A 24,398-nucleotide genomic window follows, 5' to 3' on the forward strand; every position below is an offset into this window, starting at 1 on the left:
CCGGATTCAGACGGTAAGGACTCTGTTCAACAGGGGAAGCAACCCCCACATCCACATCATGGCTCAAAACCTGAGTTCTACCTGGGGCATCCTGAAACAGTTCTGGAAAAGAATGGATTAACTTTAGCACTTCTTTTCTTTGGTTAATATTTAAATGATCTAAATTACCTGTCAATAGTTCTAAATTTTGCACGTTTTCCCCTAATGCATCCGATGTGACCTGACACACTAGATCATCGGACTCCTCCGGAGGTACATCAATTACCACTAACACCGGTTCACATAAGATAGCTAAGGGATCACCCCTTTTACTCAAATAAGGTTTTAAAAGATTAATATGAAAAACTTTACATGTACGTCTCGAACCAGGAGACTCCACCTCATAGTTAACATCAGACAACTTCCTCAGAACCTTCCAAGGACCCTTATACCTCGGCTCGAGAAAACAGTCTGGTTCCATACTCGGTACTAACACTAATTGCCTAGGTTCGAATGAACGAACCTTAACCTTTTTATCAAAATTTTCCTTCATTCGGGATTGAGATAGTTTCAAATTCTCCCTAGCAAACTTCCATGCACTCAACACCCTAGACCTTAAGTCTTCCCCCAATCCTCCAACTTTTCCTTCCCCCTTTTGGCTGGATTTTAAAACTTCAAACAATTTCCAATGGTCCTCTAACTTTGTGCCCAAATACCAACTCAAAAGGAGCTATACCTGTGGAAGAATTAGGATGACTTCTAATGGCGAAGAGGGCAAAAGGAAGGGCTCTGTCCCACTCGCTACCAGAGTCAATGTTTTTTTAGTACTGATTTTAGGGTTTGATAAAACCTTTCCACTAAACCCTGACTCTCCGGATGATAAGGTACGCTGGTATTGTGCCGAATGGCCAGTTCAGCACACTTGCCCCTAAATACCTTACTCGTGAAATTCGTTCCACTGTCTGAATTACAAGAGGGAGACCATACCTAGAGAAGAAATCAATTTTTCAAAAACATTTGTAGAAGTAATACGCCTCATAGGTATAGCTTCAGGAAAACGTGACACTATCCATAATTGTTAATAAATATACAAAACCCATTTTAGTCTTGGGTAAAGGACCTAACACATCAATAACCAACTCTGAAAAAGGTTCTCCTATGGCCGGTGTAGGATGTAACGGGGCTTTAAGAATACACTGGTTCGGCTTCCCCATGACTTGACAGGTTTCGCACTCGGATAAACTGCTTTACACATTTTCATTCCAGACCACCAGAAATATCTAGCCAAACTATGGAAAGTTTTCAACATTCCCAAATGACCTGGAAAAAAATTTGTGTGAGCCAATTCAAACAGATTTTCTGAACTAAACTGGCACAACTATCTGTTCAATACGAACAACATTATTTGCTTCACCAGTGGCAGAACGACTAAACCTGTATAATAGACCTTCTATGATCCCAAACCTAGGCTTAGTTAGATCATCGACATCACCCAACTCAAAATTGAATTAGTCTTTCTGAGCTTTAATGAAAACAGCTCGGTCTAAGTTAAAAGGATTAACATCACTTTCACTACTTTCTACTGACACGGGCCTTTCTACATCTAACTCTATACTACTTAATAATAAATCATCATCATTATCTCCAAGTAAATTAGCAGCTCTTGCTGCGGACAGAGTAGTTATAGCTACAGGACAGGCATTAACCGACAATATGGGGAACAGCTCCAGACCTTCCCCATCCAACATGTCATTCCCCAGGATACCATCTATTCCAGGGATAGGCAAACTATACACCACAGCCAATTCAGTCATTTGACTGTATCCTGGAAAGGACAATGGACATTAATCAACGAAGCTGACACAACAGAGTCTGGGAAACCTCCCAACACTACAAAATTCCCCGTATAATTAATATCACTACTTAAAGTACTTTTTACAACCAACGACCGGGCAGAACCGGTGTCCCTAAGAAATTTAACCTGGACAACACTGTTATCATAAATCAACTTACCAGGCCATACATATTTGTCAAACTCTAGTCATGCTTGAGCATTAGGAACATTCTGAACATTGCTACTTACACTACTACTGTCTACTACAGATCTGTCTACAGTACTAATATCTACATTAGACCTATCAAGAATTATAGCTACAGGACTTTGACCATTACGTTCCAGGTAACGTTGACGAGCATGGCATTGGCTTTGGAAATGTCCTGGTTTGTTACACCAATAGCAAGTTCCTCGATGACCTGAACCTCTGTTTTCCTGATTATTAGGCCCGGTATTACCTACATTAGGGTAACTTCTATTGACAAAAACTCTGGGGGTAGGAGACACTCCTTGAACTCTACTCATATCCCTACCACCTGAAAAGGAATTGGGATCAACATTATTTCTAGGGATATGGGGACTTTAAGAGGTATCTCCTCTCCCACCACCCCTCTGTGTGCATACCAAAGGGTTATTTGACATTTCATAACTATAACTAAACCTACCACTACCGGACCGATGCGTCAACTCATACTCATCGGCTAAATGAGCAGCATTACTTAACCTACTAGCCTTTATCTCCTTCAGGTGTACCCTCAACTCCCTGCTACAGGCTTACTTAAATTCTTCAAGGAGTAGCAGCTCGCACAATGCCGCGAAAGTTACCACCTGCAGACTCTTTGACCAGTCGTCGAACAGTTCCTCCTTTATGCGGGCAAACTCGACAAATGACTGTGCTGGGCGTTTATTAAAATTACGAAACCTGAGGCGATAGGCCTCTGGGACCAGATCATATGCCTTCAACACTGAGCTCTTAACTTTATGATAGTCCCGTGCTACTCCCTCCTCCAAGGCATTATATACCCGAAATGCCTTGCCAACTAATCTACACTGTATAAGAACGGTCCACATCTCTGGGCCAAGACAAACGGGTAGCCACACGTTCAAATGCCTTAAAGAACTCAGGGACGTTTTTTTCATCAAACATTGGCACTAATTTAAGTGCTGCCCCTAAATTAAATTTTTCCTCCAGCTCCACCCTTGGTGAGCTAGCCCAATTTGCACTCTGCAGCCTAGCCATTACCAACTTTATATTTGCCATCTCCCTCTCATGACGCCTAACCCGTTCGCTTTCCTCAAATTCCAATTTTCTCAACTCTATACGCTTACTTATCAATCTAAACTCTTTGTCTGCTTCAGACTCACCCAAAGCATTAGAAGGGGGGACTGAAAAAGGCAAAAACTGATTGTTAGACACGTTCCCACTATTTTCAAGGGGACCTTCGGGAAAGTTTGCAAGACCTTTATACAGTGTACCGATACGAGGAGGATCCTCAAACAAGGTTGACCAGCTGACACCCTCACCTTGTCACTATCCACATCCTCACTCCCCTCACTAATACCTCCTAAATCATCCTCCTAATCAATAATCAAATGCTCTGCGTCAGCCATATGCTGACTAACCTTACTCAAGACTCACATCAAAACTTCCTTCCTCGTATCCGAAGCCTTCACCACAATACCCAACCACCGTGCACATTCTAACAAAAGTTTCTTATTCAACACCGGCAGATGATTCAAACAATCAGCCGATCCCAAAAACTCAGCCGGATCGAAAACAGAATCCTCCATGATGCAAAAAAAAAAATTAAATAATTCGGGGGGAAAGGCAACAATACTCAAAAAGATACCAAACACTGAAGTAATCACTCAAGTGCCGCTCCACTGACCCAATCACTGAACACCCTGAGCTCTCGATCCTGTCACGGTTGCCACTTTGTTACGACCTCGGGTGAGGCCGTGGTGCAAGATCTTTAAAGCACTCTGAAAGAGAGGTCAGTGGTTTTAAATGTTCAATGAAAAATGGCCAATGGAAACTAAAACGAGAAAAACTTAATGCTTAATATACACTTAAAACTACAAATGAAAATCAACAAAAACAAATATCAGTCAGCCTTGTGACAACAGGACCAAAAATCACGTCCTATATATAAATGACACAAAACAAATACTCTCTCCAATTATAGAAGGAACGAAGTATTTACAACACGGCGGGCGTCTCCCGGTGCTAGGCTAATATTTAAAGCCTCAGGGAACTCTGGCATAGATTCCTGGCAAAATAAAGTCACACATCAAAGCACTGCCATCAGAGGGAGTACTGGAGAACAGGTAAGCACGAGGCATAGGCACAGCAACGTCCTCTCAAAAACAAAATGGCTAGAAAATTATTACCTGGACTCTGTCTCCCAACATGCCTCCTCACGAGCTAACAAGCTCCCCACAGAGCTGCACAGACAAAAAGACGTGCTGCAGAGGTGCCCCTCCTACGTCCACTCGACCGGGAACAAATCCTGGACAACAGCCTGAGCTCGCAGAAAGTCCACACCCAACACTAGCCAAGTCAAGGCTGAAAAGCTCAGATACACCGTCGGTGGCAGTTCCTGAGCAAACTACCCTTAGGGTAATTCAGAAAATCCAAGATGAGGTAATCCAAATAACAGCTGCAGTAAAAAGGTGTGGGAGGCATTCAAGTCTAGCCCGAACTGTCTTTATCCTTCTCTCCTGGCGAGGAAGAAAACATTCTCCCCTATGAAGACAGCATAAACAAACTGACAGAGAAACTTCTAGTCGAACTTCATAATCCTTGGCAGCTTTGATAAAGAATACAACAAGTGGGGTTAGTAATACATATTACAATTCATACTAAAATACCGGAGAGGAGGCCAACAAATGTGTCTGGCAACACTGCCTTGTCAAAACTTAAACTTTAAGATTATTACGGTAATACCTAATAGGCAGTCAAGGCAGAGAAACTGAAGACCCATTTCCCTCGCCCTACCATCTGATAATGCGGACTGGAAGGACATTTATAACACCTTCTCAGTTGGGAAGCTGGAGGCCGACATTGCCGGACGTCAGTTCAGAGAAGACCTCCCAAAGTTGTCAGACTTTAACCTGCACAGGGAACAGGAAACTAAAGAGAATTGCCGCCTCTAAGTCCTTGCAAACCGGATTAGAGACTATGACAAGCGTCCCAGACACCCCAGATATGTATAAGCGCAATTGGCAACTGTCACCAAAGACCTATATAACTTCATCAAAGCCAGACGGCCTTGCAGGGAGTTCGTGTTCGCCTCGGCTGCGGTGAGGCACGAACCAAGGAAGCTGATAGCCTCCAACATCTGGGGAAAAGACCTCTTCCTGAGTGAAGTGGTCAAAGAGGTCGTTGATAAAGCCGCAACGGAGAACAGGAATCTCCTCCATAAATGGGGCTTGTCCTCCAAGAGGAAGTCTTCCGCTGAAGAGGGTCCCCAACCAAAACGGAAGACCAAACGACCCAGAGTGCCCTCTCGCCCTCCACGACAACAACGGCTTCCCATGGCCACGGTGCCTCGGACAGTGGCACAACCACCTACTACGTTCCAGCTGGTGCCCCAACTGGTGGCCTGTCTACCCCAGCCTTTGAAAGGCAATCGACAACCTTTCGGCCGAAGTCTCGAGGTTCCTCTAGACGCCCCTCCAGAGGTAGGGGCAACAAAGGTGGACGTGGCCAAGGAGGCAAGTCTTCCAACCAGCACTACAAGTGAGACGCTACCGGTATGAGGGATTCTTCTCCTCTTACGCGATCGCTGGACCTTCGATCCCTGGGCCCACAGCCTAATCAAGAACGGATTGGGGTGGAGTTGGAATGAAACTCCACCAAAGTTCCCTTAGTTCTTCCAACACTCAACCCCCTTATTGGAAGAATACGTTCAGGAACTCCTAGACAAGAGTGTTGTAAGGAGGGCAAAGTCCATCAAATTCCAAGGAAGGCTGTTCTGTGTTCCGAAGAAAGACACTGAAAAGCTCAGAGTCATTCTGGACTTATCACCACTCAAGTTCAGAATGCTGACTCTTCAACACATAAGGACCCTACTGCCCAAACAGGCATACACAGTCTCCATAGACATGGGGGACGCATACTGGCATGTTCCGATCAACCGCCAAGTTTCCCCCTACCTAGGATTCAAACTGCAAAAAAGACAGTACATCTTCAGAGCCATGCCCTTCGGACTAAACATAGCCCCAAGGGTATTCACAAAGCTTGCGAACGCAGTCATTCGTCAAGTACCCCTAAAGGGAGTTCAGGTGATTGCCTACCTGGACGACTGGCTGGTATGGGCAGCATCCGAAGAAGAATGCACGCAAGCCTCCAAGGAAGTGATCCAGCTCTTGGAACACCTAGGATTCAAGATCAACTTGGAAAAGTCTCTAATATCTCCAGCTCAATGGCTGGGTGACCACTGGAACTTACAGTCACACTGCCTCTCCATTCCATGAAAGAAGAGGAGAGAGATAGCGGGATCTGTCAAGCGGGATCTGTCAAGAGACTCCTTCAATCCCACAGGATATCAAGAAGGCAACAGGAGTGTGTGTTGGGGTTACTCCAGTTCACCTCAGTGACAGACCCAGTATTGAGAGCTCAATTAAAAGATGCATCAGGAGTTCGGAGAAAATATGCATCAAACGCTCGAAGAGATCTGAAAAGACCGATGCAAACTCGTCTGCGATCCCTCCTCAAGCCATGGTCGGAGGCAAAGTACCTTAAGAAGAAGGTACCCTTACAACCGCCTCCACCTTTGGTCACTGTTCACACAGATGCCTCAAAGGAAGGGTGAGGAGGCCACTCTCGCCATCGGAAAGTCCAAGGAACCTGGTCCTCCCTCTTCAAGACCTTCCACATCAACATTCTGGAAGCCATGGCAGTTTTACTCTCACTGAAAAAACAAACTTCGCTGCTCAATCCACATCCGACTGGTACTAGACAGCAAGGTTGTAATGAGATGCCCGAATCGACAGGGCTCGAGATCGCCTCAAATCAACCAAGTGATATTGGCCATATTCCGCCTGGCGGAGAAGAGAAGACACTTATCAGCAGTCCACCTTCAAGGGTTCCGCAATGTGACGACGGACGCTCTATCCTGGCTCAACCCGTCAGAATGGTCCCTAGACGCAAGATCATTCTCCTTCATCTTACGCAAAGTCCCAGGACTGTAGATAGACCTCTTTGCAACGAGCGACAACAAGAAGCTACCCCAGTATGTAGCCCCATACGAGGATCCTCTAGCAAAAGTAACGGACGCGATGTCCTTTGACTGGAACAGATGGTCCAAGATCTACCGTTCCCTCCAACCAACCTCCTGCTGATAGTCCTCAACAAACAGATCCTTTCAAGGAACGGCAGCAATAGTGGCTCACAAGTGGCCCAACAGCGTCTGGTTCCCCCTGATAACGGAACTACGACTGAAACCGATTCTGTTGCCGAATCCAGTTCTGACTCGGCAAGTGCCGAAGTCGACTGTCTCTGCTTCATCACAGAAAACCCAGAACCTTCATCTCATTATTTTCTCACCTTAGCAGTCGCGAAAAAGTTCGGGATTTCAAGGGACAGTATTAACTTTTTAGAAGAATACAAGTCGAAATCAACGAGAAAACAAGTGTCTTCCTGGAAGAAATGGGTTGCCTTTGTCAAGGCAAAGAAACCAAAGGAGATCTCAATGGAATTTTGTTTATCCTCGTTATTCATCTCCATGAACAGGGTTTAGCAACCAACACGATTGCTACGTGTAAGTCTGCCTTGACCAGACCCTTGCGGTACGCCTTCCAGGTGGACTTCTCCAATGAAATCTTCAACAAGAATCCAAAAGCCTGCGCTAGACTTCGGCCTGCAGCTCCTCCGAGGCCCATTTCATGGTCCTTGGATAAGGTTCTTCTCTTAGCATCAACCTTGAACAACGAAGATTGCTCTCTGAAAGACCTGACTCAAAAGGTGATATTCTTATTTGCACTAGCCCCAGGAGCCAGTTAGCGAAATAGTGGACCTTTCGAGGGATGATGGCCACATTCAGTTCACAGACTGCGGAGAACAACCTTTTTCCGGACCCAGTGTTTCTCACCAAGAACGAGCTGTCCACTAAAAGGTGGGTCCCTGGAGAATCTGCCCTCTGAAGGAAGAAGCATCTCTATGTCCAGTGGAAAACCTAAAGGTCTATCTTCGTAGAACTTCAGACTTTGAGGGAGGTCAGCTTTTCAGGGGAGAAACATCAGGTTCAACACTGACCTTGAAACAACTAAGGGCGAAGATCACCTTATTTCATTCGCAGAGCGGATCCAGACAGTACACCCGCAGGTCATGATCCGAAAAAGGTCGCTTAGTCTCTGAACTTTTTCCAGAACATGTGTTTTGAGTGTCTTCGCGCCTACACTGGACGAGTCATCCAGGGTCTTCTTTAACCATTACGCGAAACAAGTACAAGAGATGAAGCACTACGTGGTGGCAGCAGGTAGTGTACTAAAACATGCCGCTTTATTTCTGCAAAGAACAGTGCACTAATTGGGAAGGCTGTGCATGATGGACTCCTACGGTGTATCATGTTTAGTGATGTGTCTAGTACAGGACACTATACTGTAGACTGTTCTAAATACACAGGTGACTAAAGCATAAAAGACCGACATGTGCCATGCGTACAGGTATTGCTCGACTTACGACCTATGCGACATACGACTATTAGACTTTACGACCATTTTTTCAGGGTGATGACGTCACAAGTTTATCGGAAATAGGACGAATATTTCCTTGAAAATAATCTATTTTCTTGTATACATATAAAATGATTTATCTTGGTATATTATTTTCTTTTATTGTTAATATTCAATATTTATTTTCAGTTAAAAATACATAAAAGTTTTAGTATCTGTCGAGTTCATATTATGTCTGGTGACGTCACATCACCGGCGGAAAGCTTCTGGGCAATACAGTGATTTCCTTCCAATAGGCTAACGATTAATATTAGTATTTTCATAATCGAAATATTAAATAACGATACAAAGTATTTTGAGGGTCTGTATCGGTTGTCGTGAGTACTACGTAGCGTAAATTTGACTGTACACTACTCTTTTAATCTCTGATAATGAATCGATTTTTATCTAAAGAAAATATACTATTAGGGCAAATATTTTCTTGAAAACAATATGTTGACTTTTACATTATAAAAATAAAATACTTTGTTAAGTTAGTATTTTCTTTTAATTTCTTGTGAGAAACAAAGAAAATTAATTTACATATTTTGCAAGTCATTCTTCGTAGAGTTTACTGTACGTCACGTGTCTTGTGACGTCATGTATCTGGCGGAAGCGCGCTGACAAACCGAAAGATTTCCTTTCATTGTTACTGAGTAATCTGATTACAGCATTCCCATCATCGAAACACCCAGTAACGATATAAAGTGTTTTAGTGGTCTGTATCATTAGTTATAAGATTAGTACAACTTACCGTAAATTCAAGAAAAAAAAACCTGACGACGTCATTTCTAGCTTACGAGTGAGGCAAATCAAGTGATTTCCTTCCGTTGCGTTACTATTCCCATAATCGAAACATCGAATAATGATATATAGAATTCTTTAATAATTTAAATAAAAAAAAATGAAGATAAAACTGAATTAAAAAGAGAGAGAGAGAGAGAGAGAGAGAGAGAGAGAGAGAGAGAGAGAGAGAGAGAGAGAGAGAGAGAGAGAGCGTATTCCTTTTATAACTAATAGCAGGGTCTACAAACGAACTGTATGGAAAAGGAGATACCCTACAACATATTGGCACTGATGTAATATGCATTATGAAGAAATTTCGAATGTCAAGAAAATTATATAAATGTGTTATTCGCACTATATATATGTGCTCATAATAGTAAAACGGCAGCGTGACCTTGAGATCAGCTAATGCCAACCGGAAGTAAATCAAAAGTATGTTGATTTTTGATATGCTGAAGAAATTGAATAATAAAACAAACGTTCTTTAATAAACCACAATTAAACAGTAATGTCTAATGAAATATAAATACTTAATATTGAACTAGAATACTGTATGAAGGTTTAAAAATTAACTACCCGTATGCGATTGCGAGCACGCACACAGAAAGAGCTACAACGATTTCGCATTATACCTAATGATTAGACGAACTGTATGGAAACTGATTTCCTGTAACATATTGGCGTTGATGTAATATTCCTCATGAAGATATTTCTAATAAGTTAAGAAATTATAAAAAAATATGCCATACGTATGTACGCCATATTTTGATACGGTAGGTAGCGGCACTTTCAGATCAGCTGATCATAACCAAAGGTAAACAAAATTATAAGTACTCTATTGTAAAATGCTTCCAAATTGATAAATAGAATACAAAAATGCATTTATAGAGCATATGATATCCTATGAAACAAGAAAATAGAATAATGATAGACAGTAAGAAAATAGTCAAAATATGATCCAGATGATTGCCGAATCATAAAGTATCAAAATAAATATACGGAAACTTAACTTTCTTAGTTCGACATACGGCGAACTCTACTTACGACTCATCTCTCGGTCCTCATCTCTGTCGTAAGTCAGCGACTACCTGTATTCTTACGCAAGTGTTGCTTTTGTAACAACAGAGATAATAGTGAAATATTACTTTATTTCCCATAGAGTGGCTTGTGTTTCCTTTCAGATGAAACTAATTTTTTCTGTTATTACCAATTATTATGCTTTCACACTTTTCAAAAAAAAATTTTTCGTTAATTGTATATGTTACAACCCTTGACTTCTATATTCCGTCTGTTAATAAACAGTTAGGAATCTTTGCGTCTCATTTCACCCTAAACTCTTAAAATACAAATAAAGGGTGTCAGAGCTACTTTATCCTCTTATTTTGGGAAAAATATTCAGAATAAATGCTATTTCTGTTCTAAGCAAACAATCATCAAATTATATGTTATGCTATTAAGTTCAGTCCCTGGTAATGACTGATTGTACAAACCTGTTTTCCTTACTGACTTTACAGTTTCCTACATGAATGTAAACCTGTCTAACTTGTCTTCAACAAACAAGCAGACTAAGGGAGGTGTCAGTAACCTACACATATTGGTTCCTTTCAGAATACAAACTATGCTTTATGTATATGATACTAATATACAACTTGTTTGCTAGATTGTTCTTTGAACTCACAATCCTCGGGTTTTTCTCCTAGAGTCTTCCATGATTCTTCCCTCTAGGGGGCAGGAAGCACAGACAGTCCATGATCAGTTGAAAGGTGTAGGACGGTAATACCAGGTGTCTAGGTCTAGATGACCAAGGAAAATTTATCTCAAGGTGATTGGCACTATTGAAAATCCACTGATACATTAATGCTCTGGTAAACTTCCATCAGGACAACATGGCCTGAGCCCAAACAACAGATTTTGAGCGAAGCGAAAAATCTATTTTTGGGTGAGGTAGCCATATCATCATGATGGACCCACCCTCCTTTGACAAAGGATAAATTAATCCCTCCCAAATGTACTGTATCTGTAGCACCTCATTAACGCTACAAAGAATGACAAGATGGCGCCACACGGCATCGTGCTGGCGCTCATCACAGTACAAGTAGGAGTGTTGCCTTAATAACGGCTTTCCTACAATTCTTGCCACTTTCCCCCTCTCGAAGCGTAAACGCTATTATGGGTGTAGATAGCCATGTGGCGTGTCAAGAATACGTCCTCTGATCTTATGCGATATAGAAGATAATACAAGGGATACTCGTGCCAGGAGTTAGAATTCTGGATACCTTTTGTAAAATTCTCTGGGATATATAACTGTAGTTAAATTAACCTAGGAAGCTACTAAGAAGGAACTTCCATCAGGACGACATGGCTACCTCACCCAAAAATAAATTTTTCGCTTCGCTCAAAATCCGTTTAGGGAAACTAATTTTACTATAGTCAAGTGTTCTCATTTAATTCAGTAGGAGAAAATAAAGTTTTTTTTCCTCGACTTAAACCACGGTCCTCAACCTGGTTGGTTGACGAGGTGAGGCTGGACACGGGAGAACGGCAATTAGCACCTGGAGTGAACGTCAATTTAGGAGCAAGCACATTTTCTATCTGAAAATATTTCCCTGGCCGGATATATAATTTTACCTTTATAACATCGGGTGCAAAACTTACTAGCGGCGGAATTACATCATTGGGATAACAATCGGGAACAATATTCAAGGGCAAATATTTCCATATCCCCAAATTTGCAAAGATTATAGTAACTTTCGGTTAATTCTATACAAAAGCTTGGCCAGTGATAATTTTGATATTTTTGTTTTCTAATGAATTACTTAGTGCTTTATCTAAGGCTGATTATATATATATATATATTTGTTTTTGAGGGGGAACAATATTTTTACCTTATTTGTTAAACTTTCCAATCTTGGGGAACCCCCAGAGGAAAATAGGAGTTTTTGTGGGGGGACATGGATTAAAAAAACCCATTTTAGCATACAAATAATGGCACATGTAGAATTCGCAATAAACAAGGCCACCAGCTAACCTAAACAAACTGCCTAACCTAGTAGGCCGTATCCTTAACTAGTGGGGGGGGGAGCAACCCTGCGATGCCACCCCTTACACAGCCATATTAAATACAAGACAGCCAATAACCCTTTGTGTACTTAGGTTAGAGGGTAAAGATTAGCTGCACCTTTTCGACTTTATACTCGATGCACAATAATCTTAGGAATGAATGAGCATCAATCATTTATAGTTTTGCGAGTAATTTAATTCGTTTTCAACAAATTTCCAACTAAATTTAGCATCAATATAGTTATAAACAAGTAACAAATTAGATTCTATATCTGAACGAGACTTTTTAAACCAAGTTCCCTTAAAATGGATACGTAAAAACTACACCTTTTTATTTCTCAATACAACAATGACTTCTGTCACACAGAAGAAATGCTAGTCCCGGGTGAGATGTGGATCATCATCATTGGTTAAAAGTACCTGTATGATGTTTGGGCGACTTATGTAATAATGACTAACGTGCAAACTAGAGCTGAGTCTGAAGAGGAATTAAGAGTTATGAAGTTGAGGTACTTTTTTTTCAGGTGGGTAAAATTTAATTTTTATCTTTAAACCCCAGTGTAGCAGGAAATTCCCCCGGGAAACATAACCTAGGATCGATCGATCCCCCCCCCACCCCCCTTACAAACCCACCTAACCTAGTAGTTCCCAGGTCACATTCCCTAGCCGGGGGGAAGCCCCTGGACCCCCTTCCCAGGTCACAGACCCTATAGTCCATGGGCCAGAAAGTGAAACCCTCCCCCCCCCTAGGGAATTTTCACGACCCCCCTAGTTTTCTTCCTTAGGGTGTCCTTTAAGTATATACGGGTGTTTCCAAACATATAAACGTGGCAAAAATGCAAAATTATCACTTTTTGTACAAACCGCACGCCAAATTTTCACATTTTCAGCCGCACTTTGTGTCGCTTTATTGGCTCTAACTTCCTTAATATCCAAACTAAGTGAACATTTTTGGTACCAACATAATGCTAAGACCAAGTGCTACACAATGGTATATAAGTATGTCCATAATTAATGATTATTACGTATTCCAGGGCCACTATTGTACCCCCTACCCTTAATTTTTGTTCGAAAATGGGCACCTGTAACTAGTTGCTACTGATACTGATGAAATTGTTGAGGCATTTGGTTACATTTCTGTATTTGATTTTGTACATAATCTTATTTATAATATTGCATATCAGTTTCGTTCACTAATTTCCCAAAATATATTAATTAAGTGGCAATAATCAATTCATTGTATAATGGCCACGTATTATCAGCAATACCCACTTTTCCCCGTAACTTCTGTAAATTGTTACATAACTGTATCATTTTGGTGTCAATGGATAACAATATATTCTCCAGCTTTCTGAAATTGGTTCTGTGCTTAAAATATGATGCATTTTCATTTCAGGCAAAGGATCCAATATCAACTGGTAATAATTAGTCAGCATGGCAGAACGTCCAGTTAGTTTACGGAAAAAGAAAAGCCAGAGGAAAAAAACCTCTTCAGAGTGTGCCAAAAGGACTTGCATTATACATTTTTTCTGAACAGAAAACTGACAAAATTGTTCGAAAACTGACTGATGTGAGCTTTAAAAAGATCAAGGAATCAGTGCAGCTCCGCAAAGCTAGTGCTGATGCTAATGTGAGGATGGACGAAATCTGTGAAGAAGTTCCAGAGACACTGAATGCAAATACCCATGGAATACACAGGAAGTGTTATCAAAAGTTTACAAATGTTGGTCATATCAAAAGTAGAAAACGACAACATCCAGTTGAAGATGACGAAGGGCCTTCAACTTCAAATCGAAAGCGAGTATCATCCTCATCAATTTTATTTCCTTCAGATCAGTGCCTGTTCTGTGGAAAAAACAGAAAACGAGACAAGGGTGTCATAGAGTTTCCAAGAAAGTGTGTTACAGAAACTGCAGCTGAGTCAATACTACAGGCTGCAAAACATAAAAATAACGACACATTACTTGGAAAGATTGAAGGCTGTGACTTGCGAGCACGAGAGGCACATTATCATAATTCTTGTCGCAGAGATTACACTCGTAAGCAGGAGCGAAATGTTAATAAAGAGCCGGATCAGAGTGCTGTTGAACATTTAGCTGCCCATAGCGAAGCATTCTCCTACATCTGTGAGTATGTTGAAGAACATATAATCAAGGGGTGCAACGTAGAACGTGTGACATGTTGAAAGAGAAATATTTGCTATATTTACAAGAACATCATCCATCAACTTACAATCCAAACTATAAAACCTATAAACAAGAATAAGTTGGAGAAATATTTTAGTCACAAGGTTAAATTTTGGGCACCCAACTACCGAAGTGAACTTATGTATTCTGATCTCTTACCAGTTGGACAAGCAGTAGAGGCAGCATTTGAGATGGCCGCCTCTGAGGAAAGGTTTCTCCAGGAAGCAGCTATGATGCTCAGGCGACAACTAATGGATGCCAAAAGGAATGCAGCCGTACTGCCATGGCCACCTACAGCAGCGCAGTTGATGTCCATAGAGAACAAACCACCACCAATCCTGATTAACTTTTTGTCGCAGCTTCTATGTGGGAGACCATTTAAAGATATTTCATCAAAGATGGAGAGAATGGTTGATTCATGTGCTCAAGATGTATGTTATGCTATGAGTCGAGGAGAATGGAAAATGCCTAAACATGTTCTTCTTGGAATAACGTTGAGACATATGACAGGAAGTGCTGAGCTCATTACACTGCTGAATCATTTCGGTCACTGTCAGTCATATTCCCAAGTGATGGAGCTAGAAACTGCCATATGTAACCAAATCAACACACAGGAATCCTTACTTCCCGCAACCATATCATCCTGTAAGAATAATGTAGTTCTCCATTTCAGCTGGGACAACTTCGACCTGTCTGAAGAAACACCATCAGGGGCTGGAACAACACATGTAGCACATGGTATTGTCATTCAGGAGACATCTAGCAGTGCAAGTTGTGACATGAACAGGGAGCAGCCACCTCAGCAGTCAGGGAAGAGTAATAAAGACAGGTCAATTTGCTATGAGGATAAAGAACTGCCACCTTGTTTCATAAGGAGTAGGACTGAGCCTAATTTGAGAGTGGAACATGTATCTGTGACAACACCAGTTTCATTTCATGAATCCAAGGAATCAGACTTTGCTTGGACTATTGCAAGATTGTACAAATCTAATGAACAAAGTGTTCCTGGCTGGGCTGGATGGTTGTCACTGACTGGAAAAGGTGATTATGTTGAAGCCTGTGCTCAGTCTACAGTTGATTACATGGTGCCAGTACATAGGGCAATTACTGATAATGCCACAGTTCAGCACATACTCCGACTATGCCAGCAGGCCACAAAGGATGTGCAGCAGGAGGTCACTATCGTAACTTTTGATCTAGCTGTAGCAATGAAAGCTTATTCTATCATGTGGCAAAACCCACGAGAATACAGTGGTGTTCTTGTAAGGATTGGGGTATTTCATACAATCTGCTCATACCTTGGAGTCATCGGGAAGATGATGTCCGGCACAGGCTTTGAGGACATCATCATTGAGGCTGGTGTATGTGCAAGTGGATCGATTGATCAAATGTTGAGGGGCAAACATTACAACCGTGCAATGAGAGTTCACAAATTGATGTACGAGTCCCTAGAACGGCTTCTGCTTGATGCCTTTTATGCCAAGAGTGCAAATGGAAGTTCATTAAATGCCAGCGTACATGAACAACTTAAGACCCTCATTCAGTCACCTTCTCAATCTGGTTTGAATGACCTCCGTGCAAGTGACTGCTTTAAAGAGCTATATCAGCAGAACTGTACAGTATTTTCAAAGAGCAAGTGAGACATGGAGAACTTGGCAAAACAGCTTGTTTATGGATAAACTATATGGACAAAGTGGCGTTGCTCTTGCGATTTGCTAGGGCAACAAAGTTGAATGATCTTGATCTACACATAGCCTCATTATGGGACATGTGCCCAGCATTTTTTGCCTACAACCATCATAACTATGCACGGTATGTTCAAGTGTACCTTTTCTCATTGATGAACTTGTCACACACCCACCCTGGTGCTGAGGAATTGTTGCGGAAAAATGGTTTCAGCGTTTCCCGATTAGATGTTCCATCTACACGGAATCCAGTGGACCTCACAATTGAAGAGACCATCAATAGGCATGCAAAATCACATTGTGGAATCATCGGCTTTAGTAGGAACCCTGCAGCCTACAACAGGTGGTGCATCACCCGCCATGCCAGAGCTACATTTATAGAAGCGACATATGAAATGGCAGACATGAGTTCCACAGAGCTTGATACACACAAGGAAATCAGAAAGTCACAAATTGCTAAATTAGAGTCAGACGTCCAGTCTCTTCTTGAAGCAATTAAGGGATTTGTGAACCCTTTTCAGATTGATGTCAAGGATAAATTATTCTGTTTGTCTTCTGGAGCACCAGCAACTTCAAAAATTGAAGCTGACTTGTTGAGCGCTGATGCAGTTGGAGAAGAGGCATTCAGTGAGTTCATAACACAGACTACAGAGCAAGTTAGTTAGTTTCCACCAACCCATCCCAAGAAACAAACTGAGCACATTTGCCTCTTTAAGCCAAGTCAAGAAGGTTACAAGTGCGACTAACAAACAAATTCAGATTAAAGCTGAAAGAAACCTCTTTGGACAGCTGGTGATGCTTTCTGAGGAGCACAGCATCAGCCTGGAGAAGACACTAAGCTACCCATTAGCACCAATACCCTGAGCACTTTCAACTGCCGATGGTCATCCTGTGAAGACAGACAAAGCAAAATTGTTACATGTACTGGAGACTGGTGTTGCAGCTCCTGATGCACCAAAGGTAGAAAAAACAGTGTACATCATAGATGGCAACGCAATTTTGCAAGCTCTGATTGGCCTGCCTACTACCTTTGAGGAACTTGCAAGCAAGGTGTTTGAGCAGTTGCCAAAGGTACCAAGAGTAGACTGTTACAGACACATACAAGGAGAATTCCATAAAGAGCTATGAGCGATCGCGTTGTGGTGAATCACAAACATTTTTGATCAAAGGTGCAAGTACAAAAGTACCTCGTGACTGGAAATCTTTCATGAGTAATGACTCAAACAAAGAACAACTGATCAAACTTTTGTTGTGTGAATGGCAAACAGAAAAATATGCCCCTAGATTACACAACAGACACATATATTTTGTGTATAAGGAAGAATGCACTCTCCTTACAAGTGAGGATGGATTGACTGTTCAGACCATGCAGGTCCAGGACCTATTTTCTTCACAGGAGGAAGCAGATACTCGGATCATTCTGCATTACATCCATGCTGCCAAATCATTTGGTACAGAAAAGGTGATTGTAGTCCGTTCACCAGATACTGATGTCTTCCTATTGCTGTTGAAGTTTTCTCAAGATATCGATCCGTCTGTGTTATTTGATACTGGCGTTTCAAATAAGAGAAGACTAATTGATGTGAGAGCTGTTATTAGCAAACATGGTACAGATTACTGTAAACTCGTGTACTCTTTTCATGCATTCACAGGATGCGATACAACAAGTGCCTTCGTTCGCCGAGGTAAACTTACACCAAAGAAGACACTTGATGCCCATCCTGAATACCATTCAGCATTAATCTCTCTAGCAACCACTGCTGAACTTTCTGAAGAAACATTCAGTGAACTTGAACAGTTTGTCTGCTGTATGTATGGTAAGGCCAACTACAAAGACATAAACAAGCTGCGCTATGATATGTTTAGACAAAAATTCCAGCCCAAGAAAGGCCAAACTTTGTCCAGTTGTGATGGTATTGATCTGAGCTTGCTACCACCATGCAGGTCATCATTGCACATGCATATCCTCAGATGCAACTACCAAGCACATGTTTGGAATACGTCCAGTGTGCCATATCCAGACATACCAAGTCCAGTAGGCAAAGGCTGGAAACTTGATGACTCAGGACAGCTGCAGATTGACTGGGTCAAAGGTGATATACTGCCACAGGAACTCATTGATATCATGCCAGACAGAGAACCAGACAGCGATGACGATTTGGATACAGAGGATATTGACATTAACAACGTAGCTGACATCATTTATGATGAAGAATCATGAACGCAATGTGTAAATTGTCAAGCTAGTTTTTTCTGTAGTCTGTTGCCAGTGACAAAGAGGCACCAACTAAGACATCATACTCCACATATAATGATATTTATATGAACATAACTTCGTTGATTTCAAACATTGATTTAGACTTCCAAGCTCTTCACCATTTACTTGTTGGTATTAGTTATCAGTTTGAGTTATAAATGACATTTATTTTGGTTACATTTATCTTATTTTACTGTTAATCAATGATTTTCTTTGTTGTCTCAGTGAATGACACCTGTTAGATATGAAAGTCAGACACACTGCAACAGGTCGTATCCTACATTTATAGTTTTAGTCATATTTACTATGTTTGTGAATGCATATTCATGATAAAAGTATGTGGTGGCCACTTTACAGTGAATAATGTCCAAGCAGTATAATTCTTTTCAAAGCATCTCATTCTTTAAATGTTAGTAAAATACTCTTTTGTGTAATAAATCAAAAAGATAAATTGTTTTGTTGCTATTTGGTACCAGAAAGTAGAGATGATAGGGAGGATGAGGGTAGAACAAAGTTCCTTCAATTGAAACTTGGCCTGTTTTTAAGGGGTGGGGGATATGTATCAGCAATTTAGATAATGGATATTAGTAACAGATTAACTTTACATCATCAAGCTTAGTTGTATATGCTCCAAACATTTGATTGGCACCAAAATAATGCAGATATGTCACGATTTACAGAAGACATTACGAAGCGTTCCCTACAAAGTAGGTTTCGATAAAAATACGTGGCCATTATACAATGAATTGATTATTGTAACTTAATTCATATATTTTGGGAAATTAGTGAACGAAACTGATATGCAATATTCTAAATAAGATTATGTACAAAATCAAATATAGAAATGTAACCAAATGCCTCAACAATTTCATCAGTATCAGTAGCAACTAGTTACAGGTGCCCATTTTCGAACAAAAATTAAGGGTAGGGGGTACAATAATGGCCCTGGAATACGTAATAATAATTATTTATGGACATAATTATATACCATTTTGTAGCACTTGGTCTTAGCATTATGTTGGTACCAAAAATGTTCACTTAGTTTGGATATTAAGGAAGTTAGAGCCAATAAAGCGACACAAAGTAAGTGCGGCTGAAAATGTGAAAATTTGGCGTGCGGTTTGTACAAAAAGTGATAATTTTGCATTTTTGCCACGTTTATATGTTTGGAAACACCCGGATATGCATAAAGGACACCCTAAGGAAGAAAACTAAGGGGGTCGTGAAAATTCCCTAGGGGGGGGGAGGGTTTCCCTTTCTGGCCCATGGACTACTAGCCGGGGGAAAGCCCCAGGACCCCCTTCCCAGGTCACAACTCCTTGGACTATCCCAATATCAGTCTTCATCAAATTCTTTAAACAAAGGCTTTTTTTTTTTGTTGTGTTTGGAGATTTCAAAGTGGTTTCATTGTATATTATTCCATACTAATGTAACCTCGGGAAAAACTACTGTTTCTTATAGAAAACATTACGCTCTCTTCGAAAATGACACTCGTTCCCGTCGCAAATTAATAGTTTCAGAAATAAATATACATCTATATCCTCCAATAATGGGGGACCCCCAGTGGGAACTCGGGGTTTTGGGTGGGGAAACATACTGGGGAATCGATATATAAACGTAAAACAAGCCTTTTCTTCTCTATACATTACCTTCTTGAAATTATAATAACTGGAGGAAAATACAAAACAGTATATCTGGATAAACTTTGGAGGCGCCGTTACAAAGATTGTGTCATGAAAAAATACAGTAACCAGTGCTGCCAACGTCCGATGTAGATCAAATGTTATTTTGTGACCTGTCATACTACTAGGCTAGGTTAGGTGGGTTTGTTAGGTTCTGTGCCCTTTTTGTACATTTTATATATCGAGTAAAACTTATATGGAGAAATTATTTAAATTATGGAAATATCTATCATTACTATCTTTAGTAATGTCAACGTGCCGTTGGTAACTGTGTACCATACGTCAACGTTGGTAACACTGTATTATTGGTAACGTTGCTAATGTTATCGTTCGTTCGTAAGAGAAGTGACACCGTGCATCTTAAAGTTATCCGAATTGGTTGTTCTGTTTGTTTCCCATAGAAAGGAACATCAAATTCGCTTAATTCACGTTATTTACTATAGGAAAACAATTATATTTCGTTTCCCCAGTATGTTTTCCCCACCCAAAACCCCGAGTTCCCACTGGGGTCCCCCATTATCGTAGGATATAGATGTATATATATTTCTGAAACTATTCATTTGCGACGGAAACGAGTGTCATTTTTGAAGAGATCGTAATTTCTTCTGTAAGAAACAGTAGTTTTTTTCCTAGGTTACATTAGCATGGAATAATATACAAAATTACCTTTAAAGTTAAGTCAGCACAAATTTCATGAATTGAGGATATATATACTAAAGAATTTGATTGTTCCCTCACATCCTTCGAAATCAGCAAGCTTGTTTTCTAAGCAATATTGTACGGGGTTTGATACGGATTCACCAAGAAATTGAGCACCCCGCTTAAAATTCATTGTTCTCTATGATCCAAGCAATATGTTATGACCTCAATTTATTACCTAAATGTAACCCTTCATTGTCTTGCAATCTGTGCAGCTTTTCTATGAAATCCCATTGAATTTGATTCCCATGGCAAACGAAAAAAAAAAAAAAATAGTTACCTCCACCAAGCAAAGGGGGAATCTTGGCCCAGAGGGAGGAATATCATCCTGGGACAAAGTTCCCCTGGGGGGAAAATATATCTTGGGCCATATTTCCCCGCCCCAGGGGGGGGGGAGGGAAACCAGACCGTTACACCGGTTAACGTACTGTATTACAGAGTAATGTAACCTAGGGAAAAAACTACTTTTTTCTATAGAAAAAATTACAAAGACACTTAGAATTACCACTTTCACTTTTTAAAATGGGTATCAGAATTTGGTTAAAATTGGACAACCAAATATTTTTGGGCAAAAATAGATAGGTGGGGCTCTTCCGTAATTTTTGTCAAATGCATATCACTGTCAAGACATTCATAGCACCCATATAGGGTGGTACACTTTCCTAACCAAACAGGGGAACCATGACTTCAAAGGCTGACACAAATATTGTAAACCACACCATGGGACCTTGGTTAAAGCCTAGCCTACCATACGTAGGATGATTTTAACACTATTGAACTCAATAGGGTTCTATGGTAGTTTATTATATGGTAATGTAACCTAGAGGAAAATATCTTTTTCTATAGAAATGTTTTTTTCCCCTAGGTTACATTACCCTGTAATATTGTACAATAAAACCCCAGAAGGTACCAGAATGCGCAAGGTGATGTTGACTACACAATTAAAATTGGTCAACTTGCCTTCAACTATAGCCTACCAAGTGGCGGCCATCTTAGGAAGTTCTTCTGATTACACCAAATAGGAAGACATATTGTAGCCACCAATGACAAAAAATACACTATATTTCAAAATCTCGTTGAACTATGGTAACTTCTAATTTCAGATTTACTTACGAAGCATCAACAATATTACACAAACTCCAGGAGAATAAACACTGGGAAAGCGTTCACCATTTACGAGAACCAAATCCGTCACTGACAAACGACGAGTCCGCGTCGACACCAAAGACTATGACACGTGAGTGAAAGTACAGGGAGGAGGAAGAGAAGTTCCAATAATGAAATAGAATAAAATAATTTATCGCTGACATTTAATTTATTTCAGGAAATTTATTAAAATCCGTAGGAGAAAATAGAATATTCCACTTACTATAGGCGATGAGTCATATATGATCTCTAAAAAGCATGAAATAAGATGTATGTATCTCTAAAGAGCGACGTTAACAGAAAACCCCTATATTATCGTACTTAAATAACAATCAATTATCGTATTTAGAAAACAATCTAATACCGCTAAATAAATAAATACATGAACTTTGAATATGAAAGGTGTTGACTAGTCTATTGATAAATATCCAATACCAATACCTTTAGGTAAATTATAATAAATTGGAAATTTTTAGTAGTACCCGGAAACTTTATATTAACAGCAAAGACATTGCTTTCGACTTTGGACAAAGTATGCACATTCCATCAAAGTAATCAATAAAATTAGGTTAACAGTTGCTCTAAATTTTGTTGGCAGTTTATAGGTATTCAACTATTGCTATATAAACTAATAAATAAAATCAATATAAATTTCATTGCTGACAACTTTTGTAATTTCCAACTTTCTTATAAAATACCTACTGTCTAAACTAAAAACTTTTACGTAATAATTATTATTACAAAGAAAATATTAACACAAACGATGAAATATTAAGTAAAAATAATGTTTTATTACAAATAATTATCCACATGTCTGTAAAAGAAGACATCGTAAAGGGTGTTTTGCTACTTCTGATTGGTAATGCATATAGCAGACGAATTTCTAGAACAAACACGTGGCCCCAAAAGAATACAGAATATAGGAATAAAATAAGATGAATTGGCCTATCGCATTACATTGGACTAAGTTGAAATATAATTCAACAGAAACTTTTGTAGATGAAGTTAATTTTTAATTTTCAAGCTTGGATATAATAGTTTTTTGGTTAACTGGCGGCTCATTTTTTAAGTAAAATGCGACGTAGCGGACATCTAGTGAGAGTTAGAAGAACTAAAAACAACAATATATATATATATATATATATATATATATATATATATATATATATATATATATATATATATATATATATATATATATATATATATATATACTTTTTATTTTTGGTAAAGCCTGCTCAGTTCTGCCAAAATAGTTTAACAAAATGATTATGAGTTCGATTTTATTCTGGGTGCAGTCCTAATGCATCTAAGTACTATAAAAAAATAGAAAATAAATACAATTCACTGTAATAGCTGGCAACATCTTGCCTACGCCTATCAAATGATCAACTATATTCCGAAGTTTTATATTTACTAAACAAAATAAATCTTTACCAAATTAAATAGGACAATCTTTGAAATTCCTTAAAGATTAGTACAATAGATTATGAATGCTATATCGAATCGCAAAAATAAGAGATTTTGAAAGTATTTTGCAAACCTTTACTGGTAACAAAAAGCAGACGAATAATGTTTTAACAGTATTATTATAAGTAAAACCGTGTTTGGTAGTATTTCTCATTTTACACCCAAGTACAGTAGAACACCAATGACGTAAAACACTTTCTTTTTAAGCTCTTCCAATAATTCTTTAGCCAATTTCGATACAAAAATACATTTGGCACATGGAATTTTAAACCAAAAAATATATGGTTAGAATACAAGATGGGCTATATTAATTTCTATTAATATTATTCATATATAATTAGATTATTCAAAATAACAATAATAATATAGATAATAATAGGCTACTCTTTAACAGTCAACCTTCCTAATGTAATCAACCAATGTGTTCACGTGAATGAGAGGTAGGCCTAGGCAATATAGGCCTACTTCAATACATCACTTGAATCACAAATTATAAAGTCGTAATTTTTTCCTGGCCTTCAGTCCACATGTTCACCCAAATTCAGACTTATATAATTGAATACTGGAGTCAAGAAAAGGAGAACAAGTTCAGCCTTAAATATTTGCTACAATACCATAATTTGTAGGCCTATACAAGGGATTTTGACGTAGGAAAAACCTATTTTTGGGTGAGATAGGCATGTCGTCCTGATGGAAAGTTCCTTTTGGCAACTTCTACGGTATAATATTTCAGCGAGTGATATTACAAGAGAATTACAGTTAGGTATCACGGGGTTCCATCCCCCGGAAACGACTATCCGAGGATATCGTGTAAAATAAGGGACGTATCCTAAGATAATCATAGATATCAGCACCCCAAACAGACCTTATTCAGATAATCCAGTATAATCCACTAAG

At 39.7% G+C, this 24,398-nt stretch overlaps 1 long non-coding RNA gene across 3 annotated transcripts in view; it reads right to left on the minus strand.

Annotated features, from left to right (window-relative positions):
• Window positions 1-22,086, minus strand: part of LOC137614751 (uncharacterized) — a 47,537-nt gene extending 25,451 nt beyond the window's left edge. For all 3 annotated transcript variants that reach the window (XR_011039146.1, XR_011039145.1, XR_011039147.1), the window contains exon 1: window positions 21,999-22,086. This is a non-coding gene — a long non-coding RNA (uncharacterized lncRNA). The remainder of the gene's footprint in view (window positions 1-21,998) is intronic.
• Between the last annotated feature and the right edge of the window lie 2,312 nt (window positions 22,087-24,398).

Source organism: Palaemon carinicauda, chromosome 21, assembly GCF_036898095.1.
Source record: "Palaemon carinicauda isolate YSFRI2023 chromosome 21, ASM3689809v2, whole genome shotgun sequence".
Taxonomy (NCBI): domain Eukaryota; kingdom Metazoa; phylum Arthropoda; class Malacostraca; order Decapoda; family Palaemonidae; genus Palaemon; species Palaemon carinicauda.